The sequence below is a fragment of the Dromaius novaehollandiae genome, chromosome 4, assembly GCF_036370855.1.
Source record: "Dromaius novaehollandiae isolate bDroNov1 chromosome 4, bDroNov1.hap1, whole genome shotgun sequence".
Lineage (NCBI taxonomy): Eukaryota > Metazoa > Chordata > Aves > Casuariiformes > Dromaiidae > Dromaius > Dromaius novaehollandiae.
In genome coordinates, this window is record NC_088101.1 from 20,655,909 (window position 1) to 20,682,073 (window position 26,165).

General features: G+C 39.8%; 1 long non-coding RNA gene across 1 annotated transcript in view; it reads left to right on the top strand.

Annotated features, from left to right (window-relative positions):
* LOC112988340 (uncharacterized) overlaps positions 1-26,165 on the top strand; it is a 99,401-nt gene that overhangs the window by 183 nt on the left and 73,053 nt on the right. The window contains exon 2 of the long non-coding RNA XR_010388914.1: positions 23,199-23,300. This is a non-coding gene — a long non-coding RNA (uncharacterized LOC112988340). The remainder of the gene's footprint in view (positions 1-23,198; positions 23,301-26,165) is intronic.

A 26,165-nucleotide genomic window follows, 5' to 3' on the forward strand; every position in this document is an offset into this window, starting at 1 on the left:
TAGAAAGGACCCTAGCTTGCAGTGTCCAACGACTGCCTTTGCGAGTGCAGCTTTGTCCTCTCCACTCTGAGTTTTAATCTTTCAGAAATGGAGAAACAGCACACTGCGCACAGGCGTGGGCTCAGTTTAAACAGTTCATTCATTTCATTTTGTAATAACCTGCTCGTGCCCTTGACATTTCCAGTGAATAGAGAATTGGGACATTATCAGTGACTAGCGAGGATGAAAGGAAATACTTCACCTCGGCTGTGGAAGCACCAACAGCTGTTATATTTTAGCTGTTATCTTTGGCCAGGGACCTATAACTGATCTCACAGCTGAGACAGGAACCATATGCATAAAGAAACTAGTTTTTAACCCTCTTGTAGCCAGTTACTCATGGGCGATTGCTGCATGTGCTAATGTGAGAGGCATTAACACTCCCTCATCAGGAAATGCCACCTGATGGGCAAAGGGTTAGTGACTAGATACCTTCAGTGTTTCTGATGATGGTGTGGGAAGAGATGCTTTCTTTGTGTGGTAACAAAAGATCTTATTCCAATTAACCAAATACCCGACATATGCTATATGTAGCTATACCTGCTTCTTTCTAGCTCTGTCTTTGGGTTCACCCAATGTTTCTTCTACTCTGTGGAGATTTATATGCAACAATAATATCAGATGAATTGACATCTTTAAATGAAATGAGGGGGAAAGGCAGTTATTTTAGTTATGATGTTACTTGGTGGATTAGCAGGTGCCTGGCATATTTGAGGTTGATAAATTGGTGATGTCAGGGTTTTAAAAATAAGAAAGTCATATGCAGAAGCCGTGAAACCTGTCACATTGATGTTGCTAGTAATTTCTGAGTGCTGACTGTCCGGTTGGCTGTGGAATTAAAAAAACGACAAGACTCCAATTTCAGAGACCCAGAGGAATGTTTTGTGTTTTTGTATGTTTTTGTGCTCCTATTGGGTGTTGATGATTTCCCACACCATTGAATTAAACAAACAAAATCTACACATCTTAAAATCATCCCCGTAACTGTCAGTCAAGGAGTTTTCCTTAGCTTTAACTTTTTAATGTCTAGCTGATGCTGTCAACCAACTGTACCATAAGAGCTCCCAGGAATTGATTAGGAAAAACAGAAACAAATGGAAAAAAAGAAAGCATTTGACAAGGCAAACATAATTATCATTGATGGGGTTTTTTGGTTACAGTTTAAGACCAGCATTGCATGCTGTCTTGAGGTGATTCCATACAAGCCTGGCTTAAATGGTCAGAGAAAAAATAAAAGCAAAAGCTTAAGGCAGGCCAAAGTAAATATTAATTTTGAAACTATGAGCTGATATCCACAATGAAATAAATTCTTTGGCAAGCAGCTGCAGTTTTGCTTTTAGCGTTCATGCTTATAGTGAATAGGGAAAGAAAGGATTTTTGGTAATTGGGATGAGAAGCAATGATATGAAACACACTCTAAAGAGATTTCGCGTGCAGTGAATTAAAAAGTAAACTTGCTGTACTTCTAGTGATATGATTGACACATTTTTTGGCTTGACCGTCTAATCTCTGTTTGCACAAATGCCAGATCAGATGCCTTATTTTTGGATGTTTGAAGCCCTTTGCTAGCTCTCATAGCTTCGAGAAAAAATTGAAATGCCAATGGATAATGTTGTTTCACTTGGAAGCTAATACAGAGTGTTCATAATATATTATTCCTTCATGTGCCTCTAGAAAATACCTTCTGCATTAAAATTTTACTCATTATATGCCCTGCGAAACTAGTGCTAGATAAAGCCTTAGCTTATGTAAAACTTGAAAAAAAACTTAAGGAAAAATGTGCTTCCCAGGTGTGTCCCTAGTAAAGCAATAAAACACATTAGTTGGCATGCTGAATTGCTTTTTGATGATCAAAATTCCTCCCTGGTTCCTAGTTTTCAGGAAATAAAGTAGACAATTTTAAATGATACAAGAGAATTCTGCTCCTGACATTCCTAGTGTAATGTCAACAGTAGTAGGGAGATGTGCTGGCCTTTCAAGTGGGCTGTTCATAGCCAGGTTCTGCTGACAGGACAATAACCAGATGAGAAAATGATTGCTTTAAAGTTGTATTTCAGTATCAGCCATCTATGCAATTTAATGCATCAAAGAAAATGGCATTTCTGTGGATCCTGGAAGTATTGAGGGCTCATGGGAAGGAAAGAAACAGAATCTGAGAAGAGGAAAAAAAAATGCAAAGAGCCTAAACGGTCAGTTTCCTGCTCCTCCATTTTGTTTTGTAGAGGTAAAGCAGAAATAACCTGTTCTGCTTAATGTTTCCTAACACTTCCTATTAGAAGACACTTTTAGTAGAAAATCTTTACTAAACTTCAGATTTCTGAGTTGAAGTTCCTGTCTTTTCTTCTTTTCTTCCCTTCCATCCGCCTTGCTCAAGAAGAAAATATCAGGAAAATTAATTCAATTCTTTTTCAAGATTGAATTAAGGTGAAAAAGCATTATTTGCTGAATTTGTTGAAATAACCAATACAGCTGTCTCACTGAAGTCTTTGAGGGCTTCCAGATCTTTGCAAGATGTCTAAAAATTTGTCCGGGCGGTTGCTTGTTGCCAAAGATAGACAGTTGTGAAAATTCCCTCAAATTTGGCAAAATCTCTGAAAATTTCAGTCAATGCACAGATTCTAGATGGATATATTCTTGTTAAAAATCTTCTGGAGTTTGCATGAAACATTTGGAAGCTGCTGAGTAGGGTTTTCCTAAAAGTGATCTTTTGGGATGCCCCTGGACATAGGAAACGAAAGCAGAACCGTCAGACGACTTCTCTGCTGATGCCCAGGCAGCCTGGCAGAGAAGGGGCAAAGTGCTGTATTTGAGCTCAGACAAGTACAGGAGGGCGGACAGAGACAGAGTCTCTGAACGGTAGGAATATTCTTTCTATTCCTACTAATGGCTGTATTTAAATGGCAGCAAATCTGTAATGCAAATGCAGTGTAAATGCAAATGTATGCATTTATAATTCAGCAAGGGGAGGGGACCCCTATGTAGAGGTATCGGTGTGGCAACATGTTCCTGCAAACCTTTGCTACCCTTGTAGTTGTAAATGCCTTTTATAAATGGATCTTACATAATTTAAAAGGTACTCTCATATACTGAGCAAGAAGTCTAGGGCTGAATTGTAAAGGGTACCTAAATCAATGGGAGTTAGGTTTTTTCGATTTTTTGCAATTCGCAATTTTCCCCCACCCTGATTAGTCCTAAATTTATGTTCAAGGAAGAGACAAGAATGTAATTTCAGCTTATGTTAAAACTAAATAAACAGTGTAACTGCTATTTCCAGTCTAGATTGTTCCCTTTTTTCACTGTGCCAATACGTCACTCAGCTAAGCTTTAGGATGGAAATAAGTAATCCATGATTCTAATTAACAGATTTATAAATCATTCTGTATGATGAAGCCGTTTGTAATTTTCCTGTCATATGCAGGAAGGTGTGCACAGTTGCCAGAAATGTATTACAAGCATAATGAAAACAAATATTCCAAAATGCTGAGAAATCAAACAATCTTATTAAAAATAACTTCAGTCACAGATCCAAAAAAGTAATTATTTGCACAGTTCTTACACCCCACAACACCTGAAAATTAGGTAATGTTTAACATATGTCAGATCGTAGGCCCAAAACCAAAGTCAATTGTTGAAGTCTTTGCCCTGGAGGAAAACGATAAATCAGACAGGATATTAAAAATGGCGACCGACTAAAGCTACTCAGAGATCAGGACCAGCAGAGGTACTTCTAGCTGATAAGGACTACTTGGCAAAGTGCACGTGAGTTGGCCAAAAGCACGTGGTAGAAGGACAGTTCATCATCTGGCTCCACCGCTCATGGAGCGCCTGTCGTTGTGCGCGTGCCGCTGTGTGTACAGAGGAAGCAGGCTTTGGAGAGAGGGGTGGGGTTTTATTTTTTTTCAGTTTATTAACTCCAAATAATCTCTTGCTGCAGTTCAGCCTATTGACTTTGAAACTGTTCTCCAGAAGTAAGTTCGTTAGAGGGCTGAAATATTTCCAGACTCTTTTGCTGCTGTTCTCTGTGATTCTCACTTTGAAGCTAGTGACCATCTATGTTGGAAACGTTAGATTGCTTTGCAAGAGAAGAATGAAAGAGAAAACGTGACTCAGCAGTCATTAGACCACATCTGGAGTACTGCGGCCCCTTTGGGGGCTCCAGGACAAGAGAGAGGGTGTTAAACTGGAGCGAGTTCAGCAGAGGGCCACCAAGGTGGTCAGCGGGGCACTGGAGCACGTGCCCTGGGAGGAGCAGTGGAGAGAGCTGGGCTTGCCGAGCCTCACAGCACCCCTGGTGCCTGCAAGGAAGCTACTGAGGAGATGCCGTCAGGCTCCTTAAGGAGGTGCATGGCAGGAGGGTGAGCGACAGCAGACATAAATTGAAATGGGGGGGAGGTTCCTACCTGACATAGCAAAAATGTTGTGACTGGGAGGACAGTCAGGCATTGGGCCAGGTTGCCCAAAGAGGTTTCTGAAGGAAACAAGACTGGAGAAAGCCTTGGGCAGCGGTGGGCCTGCTTTGAGCAGGAGGTTGCACTGGGTGGCTGACCTCCCAAAGTCCTTTCCAGCCTGAATGGCTCTCTGATCTTTAATGAGGACAGCAAGTAATGAGTGAGCAAAATGACGAGTAAAACTTACGTACCTTGCTAAATAGAAGTGGTTTTATTTGTTCATTTTACTTAGTAACCAAAAGTACAGAGTGACATAATTGAGTCTGACCATGGCAATTCCCAGGATACCACAAAAATTGTAGCTTGACAAAGTTTTACAGCATGTAACGTCCTGATGCCTTGCACTTGTGCAGAACTCCTATGCAGTGATCTCTAGCCCCACGCAGACTTGACTAATGAAGACTCAGGGCAGTCCTTTGAGGCAAGGATATATTGCTGCTAATTTCATTTTTGCAGATGCAGCCTGCAGAAAGTTATCTTGACTGAAGTTGTACTGGGTTAGGCTGTAAATTTTTTCAGGATCAGGGGAGCTGAAACGGATCAGGTGTACAGAGAGCACGAAACAGTGGTGCTCTCCACTGAACAAGCATGGAGAGTACTTTTTTTCTGCCTGTCTTGCAGCAGCTTATGCATTTGCTTTGTGCCTTTTTTACTGATGAATGAGTAGCGGATACAAAGCACGGGTGTCTCTGCTTCCTGCCCACTTTCCTTGCAGTTGGAAATAACAGGTATAACCTCTGCTCATTTCCCGCTGATACTTGGCACAGCCTGACCAGTACTGCGTGGAGGAAGGAGGAAAAATCAAGTCTCTCTGTCCTTTGGAGTCTCACATAGGAACTATTACAGGTTAGTCTAGAGTAGGTTAATGGCAGACCAGAGTCTTGTTTCCCAGTTGTGGGCTTTTGTTGCAAGAACAACTCGCATGTTATTGCTTGAGCAGCTACAGGTGTACATTTTTGTCTTTGCCTTAACACAATTTTGCTCTTACTCACTTGTAGCATAGATCTACTTTGGGCATAACATAGAAATGTGCCTCAGATACCAGTAGTGTAAGGATTTATAGGCTTATAATCTGTTTAGGTTATTTTGTTTCTATGGAATTGCTATCGCATGATATAGCATCATTATGGCATGACAGATTGTTTTGCCACTTTGGGAATTTTTTTGGTTGAATAGATCTGAGACTGGCATACTCATCTCTACACAAAAAAAGCTATTACCATAATAAAAACCTTAGCTACTTATCAGCCATCCTCTATGCCGTTAGATAATTTATTAACATGTGCCTCATAATACACAGCAATTTGAAACTCCTCTCACTTAGTTTTCTGATTAACTTTAAAGGGAGGAGTCAAGAAAGAGTTATTCCTGATTCATCCTCTGCATAAGCAACAGATATATCATTGCGGGTTTTTTCTACTCTGGCAGGCTTAGCCCCAGTATAATCTACCAGAAGTAAAAGAAGCACAACTCAAGCAGATGCTCCCATGCCGGTTCCCACAGACAAGCATGTGAGTCCACCTAAGACAGCATTCAAGGTGGTTTTTGGTTTGATTTGTTTTTTTAGCAAGTCCAGCACTGCAGGGAGAGGTAACATTAGATGAGCTTCTGTGGTTGGAAGAAACAGCTAGATCTTCTGGGAGACCGTAGTTGAGGGTATGGGTCAAGGTTAAAGCAGGAAAGTGAAAAGTGACTGGCTGAGAAATATTTTTCAGTCCTGATTTAGAGCACACAGAAGGCAAAATCAGCCTTGGCACTTGCTTGGGTAAAGGGCTACCACTATTTGCCTCTTCTCTTACCACTGGCAGGAAATGTGGGCTGTGTTCTGGCTTAGGTATCGTGGGCAGAATTGCTAACATGATTTTGGAGTCTGGATGATTCTGAGCTCATTAAAATAAACCTTGTGTTCAAATTTCAGCTTTGTTGGCCATTAAAATTATCTCAAGACATGGCCTGGAAATGACTTAAAAATCAAAAATAAACACGAAATTAATTCACAGGCTTAATTTTTTGAAGAACAAAATTGACTTTAAATGTGTAGATTTCTATTTGCAATCTGAGTGTCTTAATTTAAAGTGGATGGGTTCTTTGAAGCCTAATGGTTACAGCACAGGCTTTGGTCTCCAAATGCCTGCTTAGGCTAGTAGCAAGCAGATTGTTTCTTCTGCAGCTGGATCAACCCAAAACAGGCAGCACATGGAGCTGAATTTCACTCTTCCATGTCTCAAGTTAGTGTCCAAACCACCAGCTTATGTATATATTAAAAAAACTATACTGCAAAATAAAACCTCAAATGAACAACGTCCAATTAGGCAATGACTAAATGAAATGTAATTAGAAATGTTCCAGCTAGCTCTATTCACCAAAAGGTAATGCTGTGGTAGCGCTTTGTGAAATTATTAAACTCTTGCTGTGTTCCTAAACTGACCATAGAAAAGTGAACAAAATCTGTTAATTTCTCTCTGATTTCCTCAGTCAACTTCCTTTCCCTAAAAACAGCCAAATAATTTGCCTAGGGAGGTTTGGGGTTTTTTTTTTTTTTTTTTTTTTTTTAAAGATTTGCAACTACCTTTTTAAAGCGTAGCTTGTATGCTTGCTTATTGTCTGAGTTATTTTGGTAGTGCTTCTTGAGCAGGGGAAGAAATTGAGCAGATACCTTATACCTTATACTTTTTAAAATTCCACGTATTTTATAGATGTGTCGTGATTTGCATCAGTTTACTTTTTTGCGGTGAGGCAGGTAATCCATTGAAGTCAACGTAACAGCCCTGAAGTCTTATAAAATAGGCTTAGCCCCAGGTAGAATCAGGCCGGTGGTTTCTGTGGGTGGGCTGGCTGGAGTCAGGTGCGACCAGAGCAGAAGTCTGTGGGACTGCACCAGCCGAGCACTGTAGCTGTGTTCCCATCTCATCCTTTCCTTCCTCTTCTTTTCCTGATTATTCGGCTTAGCCTCAGGCTCTCGAGAAAAACCCTCATTCTCAGCACCAGATCTTGGTGCAGTGCTCTCACGGGGAATGTTACCATCTGGCGTCAGCAATTCGTGCAGTCCCAACTCTTGGAGCAGTTCGTATTTTCCAGAGACATGGGTGGCGGGATTTTCTGTGGCTGATTTCTTTTGTCTCTTTAAACGCTCATTCTTCATCGCGAGCCTCATGGGCAGCGGACTCTCCAGCCAAAGCGTGTAAACATGGAGGGGGGCTTTTCCACTAGTAAGCTTTTTACAATAGATGTCTATTATTCAAAATAAGGAAGGCAGTTTTATAAGGCCTGCGAGTGCACGTTTCCCAGCCTGCTTCTTCTTAAATTACCAGGAATGCAAAAATAACCAATAGTTTGACCTCTTAAATCACAAATTGGATAGGCTTACCATTAAAGTACATTGTAAATGTGTTTCCCATTATTTAGTTCATTTAGTTTGTTCTGCAGTGAGCTTGTGGATGTTTGGATTTTTTTTTTTTCATTCTTTACAGAAATCATTTGATAACTTTCCTTCCTGAAGTTTGATTAGGTCCTCTGGACCTACAATAAGAGAAACTGAAGACTGTTTAAAATGAAGGTTGGGTGAAGCTGTATTGTTAATACACTTTGTATAAAAACTAATGGCTGCTTACTGTAAGTAGGGGTATAATGAATAAATAAGATCTATCCATCTTTTGTATTCTGTGACTGGAGACAAAGATGACAATAGAAAACTGTCCCAAACTGCGACGTGCTGTATACAGTTTACCAGAGATCATTCTTCTGTAAAGGAAGGAAGTAATTTTCCTTGAAATTTCTGCAGAAGGTGGGATTTGTAAAAATTCTGAATATCAGTCTGATCCTGTTCCCATTTAAATCAATGCTAACGTTACACTCTTCTTGGAAATCCTCTCTGAGCAATGTAAGCCTGCATCTATTTTTATTGCATCCTGTAAAATATGTATTTCTCATCCTTGTACCTCTTCTTGATTTTTCTTCATTGTCTTTGTCTTTTAGTAGATCTCCATAACTCGTGATTAGCTTTTTAGGAAGCAGAGGTCCATCTGTTGCAGACATTTCTGTATAGGAGTAGTAGTGGAAGTGAAGGCAATACTCTGGTTTTACAAAGAGTTTGTAAAAAGCTTTGTACAAAGTATATACAAAACATTGCTGACTGACATTGGGTTTGTTTGAAAATGTTTTAGTACTCTTGTGCTTGGATCTTGGTTGAGGGCATAGCTACGAGGCTCCCCATTGATAAGGACAGTCATCACTTACTGACCATCTCACCTCTCATCCGGAGGAGTTTGGCTTTAGAAGGAGATAGGTGACTTCACCATAGCTATGATGTACTTAAAAAATACCTAACTCATGTAGCATAATACTGCCCAGTTGGCTAGAAGGGCATCACTGCAAAAGGCGACCCTCTGTTAGCCAACAGGGCTGTGCTTTGAAAGTTCAATGCATAAGACTGTACATAAAATTAAGTCCTGATTTCAAAGGATGAGAATAGTTTAGCTTTATTTTTCATCTGGGGGGGATATAAAGTGGCCTACAGTCAGGCAGAGGAAATGAAAGAGGGATGAGATAGACAACTGGAAGTGCAGGTGGTTTTACTGCTTTTGTGACGAAAATGTCTTCTGCCTTTGATTCCTTTAAGGGGAGTGTGCAGTACAGCAAACTTCTACTTTATTTCAGTGCAAGCAAAGGTAAAATGTGTTTCATTAAAATGATCTTCTAAATGTGTTTCATTAAAATAAGATTTTGAAAAATACCTAGATGATGACTAGATTCTTAAAGATAGTTTAAAGAAATGTGCGTAGCATTCTGTGAACAGATACAATGTCATCTGTAATTCTTTGGATATATTGCTTGTAATAGGCAATGTCATCCTCTTTTTAAAGTCTTATCAGTAAAGTCTATAGAATAACATTGTTATCAGCAACAGAACATTGTTCTAAAATGACTTTGTCAGTTGAATGAAAGGCATGACCAGAAATAGATGATATTTAACTACACAGCTGCTTTTAATGGAGATGTGCAAACAAAACTCACACAATTAATGTTCCCAAAATTTTGTTGGACTGCGTTTCTAACTTTTTTTAAGTTAACGTATTTATAGAAATTATAGAGCAGATAAACGTAAAAGGTTCAGAATTCCATTTAAAGTGGTTTCATAGGTTGAAAGGCTACTGGTATCTCGTGGAGCAGACCTTTTCCATGTGATCAGTCTGTGTCCCACTCAGTCTGAGATACTGGACTCAGGAGGCAAATCTCTGAGGTAGGTTGAGGAAAAAAACAGGTTGCGTACCTATACAGCACTGAAAGCTGGTTTGCCTTCACAGCCTTTTCATGGGGTTTTCTCTGTGTGCTTTTAGGCAAGTTGATTGATTTTTCTGTTTATCAGTAATTAGTGTTTGGCCTGTGAGCCCTTGTTACTCATTGTGATCCCACTGCTTGAGGTAGAGCAGTATACAGAACGGAAAGGCAATCTGTGAACCTCAGAATTTATCAACTTTGTGTAAGGCAGGGGAAAATGTATGAATACAGTAGAGGAGAGTAATAAAAGAATATTTGTCCGCAGGACAGCAAGTGGTCTCAGCATGCAAGCAACTTAACCCTTGTCAAATTGTTTTGGGAGAGCCATCTGTAAAAGAGGGATGTGAGCTGTGTGATACACATATACCGACATGCTGTGGAAAAAAAAGACTTTAGTGCAGCCTGGCTGTTCGCATAGTAAATCTTACTGGAGCACCCTTTTTGGTCTGTAACAGCTCAGACAAGAAGTAGAACTAGAGCTTGGTGGCAGCTGCTGAGGACGCGGTGTGTTGTACGCAAGCTTACGGCATACCTGTCTGTAGCCGTTTGTACAGCGTTCCAAGAACGCGGACAGTTGCCCACCTGTGTCCTCGCCAGACTTGCTCCCACGCTGAAAGAAAATGGTAAGTAGTGGAAAACCAAACGTGCACACAAGTACATGAATAGGTGGGTTAAACAAAGTCAGAAGTCATGAGGGTGTTGACTAAATACCTACACATACGTTAAAAAAAACCCCAACACACTAGGGCAAATGCTGCAAAAAGAAGTAAGGGCGTGGGAGAAGGGACGAGGTGGAATTTGCAGTGGGGAGCCCTAACTAAAGGCTTCAGGAATTAGGTTATTGCAGCATCTGAAGAAAAGAACAACTGGAAATGAGTTTTTAGATTTGCAGTGGGTAAGTGCCCTTCAAAGCATGGCACTGACTACATGGAAAGAGTAAAATAGGCAGACTGAGGGTTATCTGGTGAACTCGTGGACTCCTGTTTCAGCCCGACCAAATCAGTTTTGATAATGTCCCCGGTGAGCTCTGAAGTTTCTCTGTCAGTGGAAACGACAAGAGGAGGTGAGGGACCCTACAGCATCACCTGCCTTTACTTCCAGTGACGTATGCTGGTACACAGGGTCTTGCTGGACGGAGGGAGGCACAACCCACACTTTTGTCTCCCAAAGTGGTTCTAGCCAAATGTCTATCATTATCAATACAGCTGTCAGGCTGATCCTTATGGGTAAGCGCTGATGGTGGGTGTTCGTTTACTTTATGGAACTTGTGGGGGTTTTATTGCTGTTGGTTTTTTTTAAAGAAACTACTCAACAATTCCCTTTATAGCCAAGCAGCACATTAATGCATAGAGTAATAGTGCAATCAAATCCTTCTATGAGGCAGAGGAAAGCAATGCTTCTTTTTTCTAGGAATTTAGCAGCATCCACTAATCACGGTGATATATGCTAGGTTCATACGTCCTCCCAGAGAGAGGAGGCGAGGGAATAATAACAGATGCTAGGCTGGGTATCGGCCTCTTGTGATAATAAAAACAACATTGAAGGTTTCAAGCGGGGAAGGCCTAAATGCAGAAAGTGTTGGAAGATCTGCTTGAAGATTAGTCTTAAACCTCACATGGGGGAAAGGGAGGTGAACTCTTTTCCATAAATCATCCAGATAGTTAATTTGATATCAAACATGAACCTTAACATGTGTCATATAATCTGGTTTAATACACATGGGTCTTATTAAAATGGTGTGAGCCAAGGACTGTGCTGATTTAGACAAGTTCGAGCAAGGCAGAAAATGTACCTTACTTTAGAGTGCTCTCATTTACAAGCAGAGCGTAGGAAGTTTTTTGCAATTCTACTGGTTTTCCTCATCGAGGAGCTGACCCAGTGCCTGCTAGTGGTGTTGGAAAGACGCCTGTTGCTTTGCGAAGGGAGATGCATCCCCTCAGACGTTAGGAGTTACCTGGGGCCCGGCGATCAGGTGCCGAGGCTCCCGGCCTCGTCAGCGGGGAGAGGCACCCCCGGAGCTGCCACCGCGCTGCGTCCCTCCGGCCACCGGGCCCGAAGCCGGAGCCACCCGGCAGCGCGGCGCGGCTGCTTTGCCTTGGGGTGCAGCTGGGTGCTGGGAGCCCCCCTCTTTTCTTACGACAGGTCTCTCTCAAAGGGCTGGCACTTCAGGGCAGACGTAAGAGTACACTTAGGAGGTGCCAGCAGTTGCAGTGCCCTTGACAAGTTGACACAGGGAGGAAGAATCTTATTAAAATGCACAACAATTTATATCAGTGCCACTCCAGCAATTTTGGTGTCATTGCACCTGATTTGCAGTGCGTAAGTTGGGGTAAACTCTAGCACATCATGTTGGTTATTTTTTTTTTTTTCCCAATTAAGTAATTTGAAAATATAATTGGGGAACTAAAACAAAATAGATATGCCGGAAGTTGTGAGAAAGTGCTGAGTGAAAGAGGAGGACTCAATCTGCAAAATACTCTGAAGCGTGAAATGCACGTAAAAAAAATTCTAAAGATGTATCAGTTTGAAAAAATCACAACTGTAGCAGCTTAAAATGAGGTGAAATTGCAGAATACAGGAACTGCGGGAATCTTTGCGGGAAGAGAATTGCTGGTTGCAGTTGAATTGAGGAATGTTCAAGCTACCCTGCTCAAGTCAAAGGACAGACATAAACTTTTTTATACTTTGACATTTTACGGAATTCCTACGGGGATGCTCATTTAAACAAACAAAAAAAGTTGATGATTCTGGCACACTAGAAACGTCTTAATCTGACCTATGAGAAAAGATTCCTCAAGGAAGCTGGAAATGACAAAGATCTTAATTTAAATGCAGGAAAATTCTGAACTTCTGTGACCGAGGCACAGGGAACTCAACACTTTTAAAAACCATTTCTGTGTTAAAAATATGGATGATTTATTGCCATTGTTTAAACATAAGGAAACTTTAATCTTCTGGGATACCAAATAGTATTTCTGATTAATCAAAATTATTTTGAGGAATACAAATGCACAAAAAATACGGTTATGTCTGTAGGATATCCTTGATCAATAGTATCTTTGTACTGTTTGAAACTTATTATTATTTTTTTTTACTTCTCACATCTTTAAAATGTTTCGGTTGTTTCTATGATTTTTTTGTGGCATCTGCAAGACTGTTTCAGAAACGCTAATCACAGTGAATAAGCCTTTGTCTGGTGACAGCGTATGGTCCGAAACCTAGCTGAAGGAAGGGGTAGGCTTGCGTGGAGTTTAGCTGGAACTGAATCAGGCCCAAGGTATTGCAAAACTGAACCTTCAGCAAACACTCGATGGTGGTTTTGAACTGGGAGAAAAAATAAGAGCTATGTGGTGATATGTTTACTCAGGCAGAGTGGTTTGCTTTAGTCCGCAAAAGCAACTGTAACAGGAGTTTTCATGAAGCAAGGTATTAACATCAGGATTGTAACAATGCCTCATAAGTTTGTTGAAAGCTTGCATAAAAATCAGTTGTTTTGGGGGGGTTTTTTGTTTTTTGTTTTTTGTTTTTTGTTTTTTTTTTTGCAGAGTTATGAATAAGGGTTTAACTGTCCTACAAAAGGATTTGGATTTGCTTCAGTCTCATGATTTGCTTATCGCAGATAGTCTCACTAACATCATTCAGAGACCTTGCACAGTAAAAACTTAGTGTGGCCAAAGCTGCCAAAGACTGTCTGGGTCAAAAGACCTGAATGGCAGTGTTTGTATGAAGCAAATTTTTCATAATTTACATCTCTTCAAGTATTTTCACTGAAATGGAAACAAAAATAAGCCAAAGAGTTTATTCGAAGTTTATTGTACTTAGCCGGAGGGAAGGTCGCTGTCTGCAATAGCCGATTCAACAACCTGCATTTTCCTTAGAAGGGTCTGAATATGAAAACGTCAGAGCACGAGCAAATATATTAGGACATGTTAATTTTAGAAACTTTATTTCTTTGAAGTTATTAAAAAAATGGGAAAATTTACAAGTTGTCCTAGGTAGGAGAGAAAATTCATGTAGGAGATTAGTTTTTGAGGGAACATTGATGATTTAAAACAAACACGGGATGCTTAGTTTCCCTGAACGAAGGGGAAATCAAAGAGGAAACTCCTTTCCTTAGCTCTGTGGATCTTCGTTCAGCGTCATGAGCCTGCCTGCTGCCTCTCTCCACGTGTGCATGGTCTCTTTCTCTCTGCTTTCCTCATGGCCTGTCCAAAAAATATGCAGTCTTGGTCTCTTTAATTCTCTCTCAAATATTCTATTCAACAGTACCATATGCAACTCCCCCTCTAAATCAGTTTATCTGAGTGGCTTTGCAGATAATTTTTGTTTTTGAAAGAAGGGACATCTGCCTGTATTTTGGTTGAGAGATCTTTATTTCCTGAAAAAGCTTAATTCTTTTCCTTACCTGAAACCAAAGCAATGATTACACACAGCAAGGACAACAGAATTTTGACCAAAGCATGGAAAGCACAAAAGGTTGCAAAAATTAAACTAATGTGAAAAAGCAAAAAGTAGATTGAGAAGTTATAAGAATATATAAAACTTGCATAGAAATTCTTTCTTTTTAATGGAAGTGCTGTAGTATAAATTATTTCCAGTACCTCTAATTCAGCTTCTGGGAAATGTCTTTGGCTTGGAGAGCAGTGTTAAAATTCTTTGTAGTAAATTTTTAGTAATTAATGTCCCTATTATATGAAGCTCAGCAATTGTTAAAGTCATGTGTAGTGAAGATTTTATATGAACATAAAATTATAAAGTCATATGATATCTAGCAGTTGTAATTAATGTCCAGTATTTTTTGCTTTCTTACATGCTGCAGATATTTTATTTTACAGTGGCTGTTTGAGAAAATGAGCTGTGCAAATTTCACAACATGAGAAAAGTCTAAAACAGTAGTAGCCTGTTTGCAGAAAGTCTGTTCAGATGGTGGCTTTGGATTCTTATTTCATGTTGGTTGTCTACCAATGTAAGGCTATTAAGCAGAATAATTCTTACTATTTTTAGATGCGTAAGCATCTGGAGAAACAGATACACTGGATGAAATTCTGTCTCCCCTAGAATTAATCGCAAAATTCCCATTGATTTCACTGATGACAGGGTTTAGCTTATCTATCTTGTGCATGCTCTGTAGTTGACTAACTACATTGAACTAGAAAAAGAATGTGCATATTGCTGATTGGGAGAGAGAAAACCTCTATATGAGAAAAGTACAATTATAAGTTGATTTCATTAGAGCTGGCTACGGTGGGTTCTTGTTCCAGAGTACCTTACACAGGAGTTTGATTTGTATAGAAATTACATATTTTCCTGATTGTGCAAAACGGGCAATTAACTTCTAAATACATACCTTGTTCTTTGTATTTTGAAAGGAGTAATTATGTGCTTAACGTAATGCCCATGCTTAGTTGCACTAAGCCCATGTGCTTCAATTGAGTATAATTTTGAGCAATCAGAAATACTGCTCCAAAGTCCTTTATTTCAGTATCTTACTGAAAATGTGAGCTATATAGGAAAAGAATTTAAGTAGTTTACGTATGTGGTTTCTGTAAGTTTGTTACAGCGTGACTGTTGCTTACCACCCTAAAATACTTGCTTTTACTAGCAACTTGATAAAAAATAGCTGACTACATGCAGCTCAGTCGTTAAAAATGCTAATTGTCGTGAATGTCAAGATTTTCTGTTTGTAAATCCACACAAGAGCCATTTTGCAGTTATTTCGTAGGAGCAGTCAGTTCAAATATAAAAGCTTCAGGTCTGCAATCCTTAGGCAAATTAAAAATCATAGACTACGAAGTACATTAAATGCAAATGCAAAGTGTAAGGATTATTTTTATACAGAGTTTTATTCTTGCTTTTTTAAGTCGCAGTGGATAGGCTGTATTTTCAGGCATTCTTATATCAGCATCTTCCTTTCTGCACATTTTCCATGACTGTATTGAAAGAACTGTTCATACATTGCTCTTTTTTTTTTTTTAATGTGTAAAAACTGCTTTTAACACGCACACGCTTGTATGAACAGGCTAGTGCACAATTTGGGGGAGTCACGCTGCAGAAGCCATTCAAAAACTGTACCTCCTTTTGGAAAAGAGTTACTCAGGTACAATGTTTGCTTAAATGTGAAGAAAATCAACTCTGCAAGTCTAAGTTGATGATAGGGAGGGCAGAGAGACTGCTGCTTGTTAATTACTTCTAAATTTGGATTCACAGTGTTTAAAGATTTATCAAGTATTTCTTCTAAAATCGGGATAATTCAGTACTTTTATAGCAGGCTACTAACCTCATTGCATTTTCTTTCATACAGTTTCTTGCTAGTGCTGAAAAAAGGCATCTTAATATTTGACTTAATTACAGTAAAGTCTTGCATAAGACATTTTAACTGAGTTAATTCATTCTAAATGCAAATCTAAACAATCTGGGTAATTTCCTTTTAATATTTTTTAGTTACATATAATCAAAACAATGATTTCCCCCTCATAATTATGCTAGTGAACAATGCTGCTCTTGTATATACTTAAATATTTACTAGTTAGAGAGATTTAGACTTTTGTTATTTATACTGCACATGCTTTGTCTGAATTGTTTGTCTAAATGGCATGTGCATACAATTTTATATTTTTAAAGGGGTAAGCTGTGGCATACATATATCAGCATTTCAGTAAAGTTAACAGTTACTGGGTTCAAATTTGTTCAGCATGCAGAATAGGGAACGCTAGATTAATGCACAATTTTACTGTGGAAGTGAATGGCTAAGGTCTTTATCGAGTAAATCTGTTTCACACATTTCAACGCAGTGGCTCATTCTCTTTCCCCATCCCACCAACAATTTTATTCCTATTTCTAATCCTACATAGAATCTCCATTTATAACTTTTTGAACTTTGTTGATGACTCATAACTGATGGAAATTTTATTTAGCCTAAAATTATCATGTTGAGGGAATATCGTCAGCTTCCATCAGCTTAAGGCATAAAACTGCAGACCAGAAAGGCCTCAGCTGGGGAAGAAAACGTTCCTGTACTAATGTGGACAAATAACGTGTTCATATTTCTGCTTCTCTGATTTAACTGCAAAATGGGATTGATAACACTTACCTATCCCAAACTTTTTTTCAAATAGCACTGTATTAGAATATTAAAAGAAAAACACAACATTTAGTCCATTTGGCTTCAGGGTGTAGGCCCAGGTGGCAGCTCTGCAGACAGCACTTTGTTATGAAGCCCTCCTTTATGTGTGTTATGCTAAAGCACAAATGAGGCTTAGCAAAATCATCCGCTGGCCTACACAGTCAGCTCTCATTGCAGCACAGAGAACTGAAATCATCCCTTTTCTCTAGTTTTGGTAGTGCAATAACAAATAGCCTTTTCCTGTAGTTGTTTCTGCGTTGGGGTTGTTTGCAAATTTGGAACAAAAAGCTCTTTTTAGGATTTGGTCCAAACAGATACCAGATTATAATGTTGCTTTAAAAAAAAGGTATGTGTATATATATATATATTAAAATATATATATATATATATATTTTTTATATATATATATATATATATATAAATAAACAGTTGCCAAGTTTGAGAAAGAGCCTGGTTAAACCTACTTAAGTCCTCTCTCATATATCATTAGAGATTTCCCATTCAAAATCTCTCCATTAATGTTATTTATGGACCATTCAAAGTAATATTATTTTATGTTTGGGAGAAATAAAACTTTGGGGATTAAATATTTTACTTGTCAGTGTTCATTCCAGTAGATGTATTTTTCCCTGGCTAAATCCTGGAGTTCTTAAGATAATAGCTTGCACTTGTAAATGCTTGTATCTGTGGCCCTGATCTCTCTTTTCTCATCAAAAATGAAGTAATTATATTTCACAAACAGGTCAGCCAGGCAATCTTGGCTACATTGTCCCACCAGTTCTGCTTCAGTTTTGCTGTAACTTGGAACAGACTTTGTATGGTAAAGTGCAGGACACGGCTATGAAGAACTGACCCCTACCAGCGGGATACTGGCTGCGACTTCGTGAAAGCGAGGGTGGATTCTGCTCCGTTGCCTGCCAGTCGCTCTTGACCAAATCCTGTGAGAGCTCAGGTTCAGCTATGGGTGGGATGGTAGCGCTGAACACAATTCCTCCTGGTCTTCACAGATTTTAGAGTAACGATGGCAGGCCTAATTCCGGGAATCATCCTCCAGCTTGATACTGTTGTAGGAAAATCAGTTCTTCCAGCTCCAGCCCTTTCAATTACTTGCACCTTTGCCAGGGATTAACTTAGTGACAGTTTTGGTTGTGTTTTTTCCTCTCTCTGTGTTGCATAATGATTCTGTATTTCTGTCAGAGACTTCCTGAGCAGAAATGTGCATGCGTGTGGTACACAGCACAGGAACAGCAAACTTCTGGTATCTGACGTACACCGAACGCCTTGCACGTGCATGACACAACCTTTGCACGCGTAATCAAGGCGGTGCTCGTGAGCTAGCAAATCCAGCAAGGCGTTGAATCTATTGCATGCTCTGTGTGGTTGATTTTTGCATACCGGGGAAGCTTAGCACACCAGGCATGCCTCGGGCTCCCTGCACGTTGCAGAATACCTGCACGTGAGCCGTAATGCTCATCTGTACGTGAGCAGTGATGGTTTCTCTAGGACTTTGAGTCCAGCAGCCAATGTGCAGTAGTTCAGACTGGCTTGCCAGACATCTGCAAGCCCCAGAGAAGGAAGTCCTCCATCTGGGCAGTGAAAGGCTACCTCCAGGGAAGCCCAGGCAGAAGATAGCTCTGTCCCACACACACATCCACTAAGTAGGAAGCAGATAACGTGTGTCTTTTCTGTATGCGTACTGCCGTGGCACTGTATCATTGTTAGTTATGGTTGTGTCGAGTACCAGACCGGAGAGCGTGATGTCCGCCCGGCTTTTGGAACATGTGCACTTTTGGTCATGGATAAGGGCAAAATCATTTCTGGCAGCAAGAACATGCAGAAGTCTTTCTGCTTTGATGGTGTGCTGGTACGTTAACGCATTTGTTCACAACGGGAGTTAGGGAATCATTTGTCTCTTAGTCGAAGTAGGTTATGAAAATAATTAATTTCCCCTTCTCAATGTTTTTGAATGAAGTGGAAGTATCTCTACATGTGTACCAAAACCAGAAAACGAAGCAGACTGTATAAACAAGAACTTGTTAAAATTATAGCTCAGGAGAAGGAATATTGTTATTCTGCACTGGTGCCTTGTATTCTCATAAAGCTGTTTGTAGTGGAGGTAGCATTTGAGCCAGCAGCACTTCTCAGATACCTGGTCTGCAAAGCTGCAGATGACATCGGACTGTGGAGCAGTGCTGTCAGGCAGGATCTGGTTGAAATACACTACTAGAAGTTAGTGCAACTTGAAGAGGAAATCAGAAATATGTTGTCTCAAACTGGAGAGAACATCTGATCGGCAGTTATGTGCTGGAAATACCTTATACATGAACAATGAAGAGTCTTTCATATTGTATTAAACTTTTCATGGAAGACAAGTAGAGCAATTAGGGAAAAACTCTTTTTCAGAAACTCAAACATACACTCTTTCTTTGATTTTTTTTTTCTTTTTTTTCCTGAAAGGATTCAATAATGCCTTCTCTAAATAAATTCCTTCCAGGCTCCTTGATCCTAGAAGGGGAGCAACAGTACGCCTCCAATTTCAAGTTTAATCTCTTGTCCATTCTGTAGTACTACACATTTATCAAATAACAAGTAATGAGCAGGGCAGAAAAGCATTTCCAAGCCACATGTGTAAGCAGAGGAAGAAGGCAGTTTCTGGTTGATACCCATGATTAATCATGTAGTGCAAAGCACCTATATTCAAACTCCAAGAAAGTGTAGGTTACTGCACTGAAATGAAGTAAATCCGTGACAGAGCACTGTGCAGGGACAGACAAGTATAAATTCTAGGTTGATTCTATATTATGCAGGTTCCTGGGAGGAAAAACCATGCTTGAGCTGGATTGGGATCTTTCATCTGTATTTTTACTATATATAAAGCTTTTTTTTTTTTTCTGTGCATGCTGTGAATGTATTTTGCATCATGACATAATACATTTGCGTTGCTGTGGAAACACAATAATGTTATTTTCGTTGTCCTAGGAAACACAGAAACAACACCTGATAGTGACTGTCATACCAGTTTGGATGGATAATCATCTTCTCTTCTGTCCAACAAAAATCTTCTACTGTACCTGAAATAGCAGAGGTGGTTGTGATTACTATCATTTGGTTTAAGTATCCATTCACCCAAAATGGGCTAGGTACTCCATGCACAAAAATAATCAGTCTCTGCTGTAAGGGCTTTTCAGTCTATGGCACTGATCCAGCAAGTCACTTTTGCCCTTGCTTAACATCAAACCTGTGAGAAGTCCCACTGAAATCAAGGGGGCTGCTTATGTGCTTAACATTAACTACATGCGAAAGTGCTTTGCTGGACTGGTGCCGAACAAAAAGTAAACGAACACGGTCCTTGGTTCAGAATGTGCATTTGAGAACTTGAGAGAGCTCGTTGCTATCGATACTGCTTTTGAAATGGGAAGGGATGTATTAGCTGTTCGCGAGCTTCCATCTTTCCACCAACTCAATCGTGAAGGAAAGTATGATCATTTGGAGGAAAAAGAAATGCAAGGTGACAGGAGAAGACCTGAGGGGCAGCTGCACCTCGGGGAACGGAAGGCCTTGCACAACGGGCTTGTGCTTGTGGAAGCTGCTTTCTGGGTATTTTAGCAAATGTTCAGCTGCTGTCTCTTCTGCTCTTCTGTGAAAAAGAAAGCAACGGGCTAATGTCATTACTGCGTTACTTCATTATTAATGAAGCCCCTTGTGTAAATTCTAGCTTTTTGACCACATGCACAGTTACAGACAGAGCTTTGACTCTTTTTCCCTGTCTCTGTGAAATTTTGTTTTCAGAGAATCCTATGGGTGAATGATAAATATCTTTATTTTATAAAGCAACTTGCAGAGAGTAATTTTATAATACTGAATGCAAATGTCAAAGGCATAAACATAATTGTTCAGTAAGAACAACTTTATGCTCTATTATGCGTGGTTAAAAAAAAATTTCTTAGAACATAGATTTGTCCCTTATGCACACTTGCTCATATGTCTGTACATACGTAGCCATGTTCATTCTCATGTGAGCATATTTGAATGCCTGTGGCAAAAACAAAAACCAAGCATTTCAGCATGTAGGAATATTTGTAGTCTACATTTTTATATGGACCAAAAAAGTTGATAGGTTCAAGCGTTAGTCCAGTGCAATGATAAATTTTGACTCTCTGTAGATTGCTTAGCGCTGAAAGAAAAAATACTCTGGAATCCTCCTGGCCTTTTCCCCTAAGGACTTGACCCCAGTTACTCCCAGTTACTGGCTCCATATAGTACTGTCAGTAAGAATAACTGCTCTTTATTCTGTGTGAAGCTTTGCAGTTTACCCAAAGTGCAGTGCATGTGTGTGAGACAGGCAGCCAGGGAGGGAGAGGCAGCAAAGAGGAGTGGGTGGACTTGCACCTCAAGAAGTGGTTTCTTTTTCTTTCTGAAAGTCGCTTCCATTATTTTTTTTAGTGTTCCTTTCCCCACAACTGTTGTCATTTTTTTGCCTACTGTAAGACGAGCAAAGTGTGAAACTTGGGACTATGCAGTACCCAAGTATAATACTTGGGAAAAAATGTAAAGTGTCTCCGAGAGGAAATATTTCTCATTAGAAACAATATTATGGGGGGATTTGATTCAGGTAAGCCAGTTGATGTGGGAGAAGGAAGATAAAATGGAGAAAGCAGTTAATAAAGCCGGTAATTCTTACGTGTTTTATTTGGTGGAAGAAGGGCACAGTTGCCTAATTCTTCAGAGACGACGTGGGTGTGGTGGACATTTCTGGCTTCATGCTCGGTGGACGCAGCGTTGGGTGTCAACAGCACGCAGAACAGCACATCTGCATTTTCTGGCCTGGGATAGTTCATTTCATTACTACATCCGTTTGGGGGGAATAGAGAGAGAGTGAATCTGCTCCTTAGGGGATGAAATCCAATGAAACGCTTGTGCCAGAGTTGTTCTCTGTTCCGCATGTAAACTACATAACGCTCAAACCATCTAATCGAGAGCTGACTTCAGTTCTCCTCAGTATTAAGTCAATTTATGTAGATTTGTTCAATGATACATTTTAATTTTATGGTGTGAGGGTGAGAAAGTAATCTTCAGAGAAAAAGAGAAGGCGTTCAGTAAAAGCTGAGGATGTGTACCTCTCCTGTTATTTAAAGAGCGCTCCGAGGACACAGCAGCGGGGCCGTCGAGCCTCGGTGCCGGTGCTTCCTGCAGAGCCGGGGGACCGTCCAGGGGATGATTCAGACCATCTGAACCGAGGGCTTAGCTTCCTCCCAGCACTGTCAGGAGCCCGGCTTCCTAATGTGAGCACTTGGTTTAGATGCTTTAGAGGAAGCATGAATTCCTCTGCTGTTTCCAGACTGACGGCTCGCATCTGAAACTGGTGGATTTGCACATGTTGTAAATCAGTATAGCTCAGTATCAGGTTTGATTCTGGATGATGATTCGTAGTGCAGACTGATCAGTTTACCACTAAGCCTAAATTTATTGTTGGGCTTATAATGCATGCACAGAAGAGGAAATCCTGGCAGCCTTGAAGCTAAGGACAAAATTTGTGTTGACCTAATGGACTGTGTCCGTGGTGTGTAAGTTATGGGGCTTTAGTGAATGCTTCAGTTCCACAGAGATGAATTGAATCTCCTGTTGACTTCAGGGGGCTTGGGGGCTTGTGGCCCTAGAAGGTATTCACTCACTTTTCTCTCCTGACTTTCCTCAGTAGCTGCTGTCTGATTTGCTTTCTCTCTTTCATAGCTTAGCAACTTTAGTGTGCCATCCCACACGCTTCCTACGGCTTTCAGTTTGTCAAGCACCAAGGAGCTCTCTTTCTGTCAGTCAAATCTCTCTTAGAAGAGAGGTTTGCGTTTCTTCTGTGCAAAACTTTCCCAGTAAAACTGTTTCTATCTGAGCTATTATGCTCCTATCTCTTTGTTTTTCTGCATATCTGTCTAGCGTATGAAATGTGACTGTGACTTTGATTTCAGTGTCTCGACGCATAAATTTTTATCTTACATCTTTGTGAAATTAGGTATAGTTACATTTCCCTACACTCGTTATTTCTTGTTTCCTTGATTTTTAATGAGCAGCTACCAGTGAAGAGTCATAATGAACACAAACGTATCATCTGTAAAGAAATATTCTTCTCAAACAGGATTGATTGCCATTGCAGTCAAAGGAAATTATTGCTGTGATGTATTGGCACAGATCAAGATCCAAAGATTTTTATAATCTATCACTTTTATAATAGTGATAGATGGAGTCAAAACTAATGTTTAATATGGTAAGGCCTAATCTTCTCTATGACAGCTCTCTTTCTGCTTTGTGTTCTTTTCTAGACATTTCACCAGCAAAAAAGTTACTGACTAACCAAAACAAACTCAAGAACGCAGAGCCAAAAAGTGAGAGAAGAAAGAAAAAGTTTAGTCCCTAATAATAAGGTGAGATGGAAATACTTATGGATTCAATGATGATGACAGGATGATATGCCTATAGCCTACAGATCTTTCTGGCATACAACAGTGTAAGCTAGAATACAGAAATATAGCTAAAAAAAAAATTAGGTAAAAAAAAAGCATCTTGAGGAAACTGCCTTACAGGAAGATCTATTGATTCTTCCATATAAATGGAAAAAAGCACCCTACACTATTTAAGTATATGCTAAAGAAAATATAGAAACAAGTGAGGGATTAGAAGACCAGAAAACTCCTTTCTATCACAGAATTGAATTCTCCTTGCAGGTGATGCCTAACTCTGAATAAGCAGTCACATAAGGTTGCCTTTTTTCCTCCGTCTATGATTTAAGTTAGTTTTCCTGAAACAAAAGGTACTGCTTAGGCTTGTCATTACGGTTTTTCTCTGTGTATCAATAAAGTTTCCTTGTTTCCTTCATAGATCTGTTCCAGAAAACTGGTTCTCTAAAGGTTATTAAATATGGGGAAATTGCCAAGGATCATGGCATTACCATTTGATAACTTTATATCACTTCCATTTATGTTTAAAATTTTCCTCTCTTATTCCCAGCATTTCTTGAAATAATCTGTCTTAGCCAAACAATGTGTGTTCCTTGCAGTGGTCAGCTACTACTGCTGCAGTTGTTTTAATTAAGCACTATGTAATGTAGTTCATAAAATGCCTTTATTTCAAAGTAATTTAGTATAAACACTCTGGATGAAGTTCTGACCCCATTAAAGTCAGTGGCAAAACTCCCGCTGACTTCAGTAGGGTTAGGATTTCACCCTCTGTAATATTTTGCTTTTGTTTATCCTTTCAAGTAGATGGCAAGGACTTAAACACTGAAAACAGTCTAAGCACAACCCCCCCCCCCCAAAAATCTATTTTTAACGGATAAGCAAAGTGTGATACACAGTTCTGAGCTGCTGCCTAGGAGATTCAGGTCAGAAAAGTTTGGTACTTGTACTTTGTTCACCAGAATGACTGTACATCAACGTCACACTTGAGTACGTGCTGAAATTTTCTTTGGCCTCATGGAAGGATGCACATCCTTTGGGGGTATGTATATGCCCTTGAATTAAGGAAAATGACAAGTGTCTCTTGGGTAACTCACTTGAACTGAACAGTTGCCTCAGTTGCTTGCAAGGTTTCATAGCTTCTTTCTACACTGCCAAGTAGCACATCCATCCAATAGGAGTGGACCTGCAGAGCAGAACAGGCCTGAGGATCTGATGGCCACATTTTAGGGGGAGAGCAGTTACTCTGGGTAAGCTCTAGTTTGCTCCTGTAGACTGAATGAGCCCATTAGCAGTTGGAGTACATCCAACACCTTAGTTTCGTCCAAGAGGAATACAGTTTGTACCCTCCGAGGTTGTTTTCGGGCATGAACCAAAGCACAGAAAGTGCTTGAAAAGAACACTCCTGATCCAGACTATGTGATATACCTGTGTAGGAACACTAGTGTAAATTCATTCTTTTGCCTTAAAGAAGTATTTTCTGGTAGGATTTCTTTACTTCTATCTCGTCTTTCTTTTCTCATCAAATTACTGTTATCTTAGCCTCCCTTTCTGCTCTGTGAAATCTTTTCTTTGCCACTGCTGCATTATTCCACTGTTGTTCTTTGCTCAAACCATTTGTTTTAGTGTCTTATCCTTTCTTATAGAGCAAAAAAGGAGACATTTGTTCATACCATATGGCAGAAGATACGTGAGCTGTTTCATCATTGTTGATCATGCAAACAAATATTTTCAGTGTGTAGATTAGTCTTCTCTCTTCCTGTTATTAGAAAAGCATATTTTTGCACATGTTCACTGATTTGGGGGGATGATCGTCGCTAATGTGTACCAGAATGTGGTTAGATATAGATGAGACTTACTGATGAACTGTAACCAATTTGCAGACTTAAGTCTCACTAGCCCTTGTTGAGGACCAGGTTTTGTTTTAAAAATAAAGAAGGCGGATGGCTGCGCTAGGTAAACAGATATGAATGCAAGAGACCCTAGAACTCTACCGGATATTTGTTAAAATTTATATGGTTCGAATCTAAATGTGAGCACAACACAGAACAAAAAAGTGGATTTGTCATAAATTTTATTGGTGGTAAGCAAAGACAGCAAAGTAAAATGGAGGAAAAGATTATGCTTTGCACATATAAAAGCAAAGTTGTATGACAGATGATCGGAGAATATAAAAGACACTTTAGGAAGGATCTGCTGCTGAGAGAGAAGTTAAGCAGACAAACAGACCCTGGTATCTCAAGCGTGAAGACTGACAGGAGAGCCGTAGTCTTGGAGTTTCCCTGACTATCTCTGTCTTTTACAAGCTCGTGTTGTCTTCTGTCTTCCCACAAACTGCGAGTTAGTAAACCAAGTATTATATCACCCAAGGGAGAAGAAGTCTGAGATTATCTAAAATGAAGAAGAGAAGGGCCTGAATGAATTAACAGTGATGAGTTGAAGGCACAGTACTTACAGATGAGTTTTACAGTTGGGCTACTTAACAGCATAGACATGTATTTATGGCAATGCAACTAAAGGCATGATCACTTGGGGGTTCAGTGGGGTATTACTAATGGAAGTGTGCAGTGACAGTAAGTTGGCTTGGATCAAGTATTTCTCTTGCAGGTAATACAGACTGACATAGGTAACTCATTAGAATGATAACAAGCTTGTTAATTGGAGAGAAAGTTCAGAATATGGTGAAGTGCTGAAGGCAGAGGTCTACCATCTGCCCTTTCCCTCATGTTTTTTGGTACCTCAGTGTGCTCCAGCCCTCATGTTTTTTGGTACCTCAGTGTGCTCCAGCTAATAGCCAGGAAGCAGCTATTAGCTTATCATTATAGCTAAAATTAA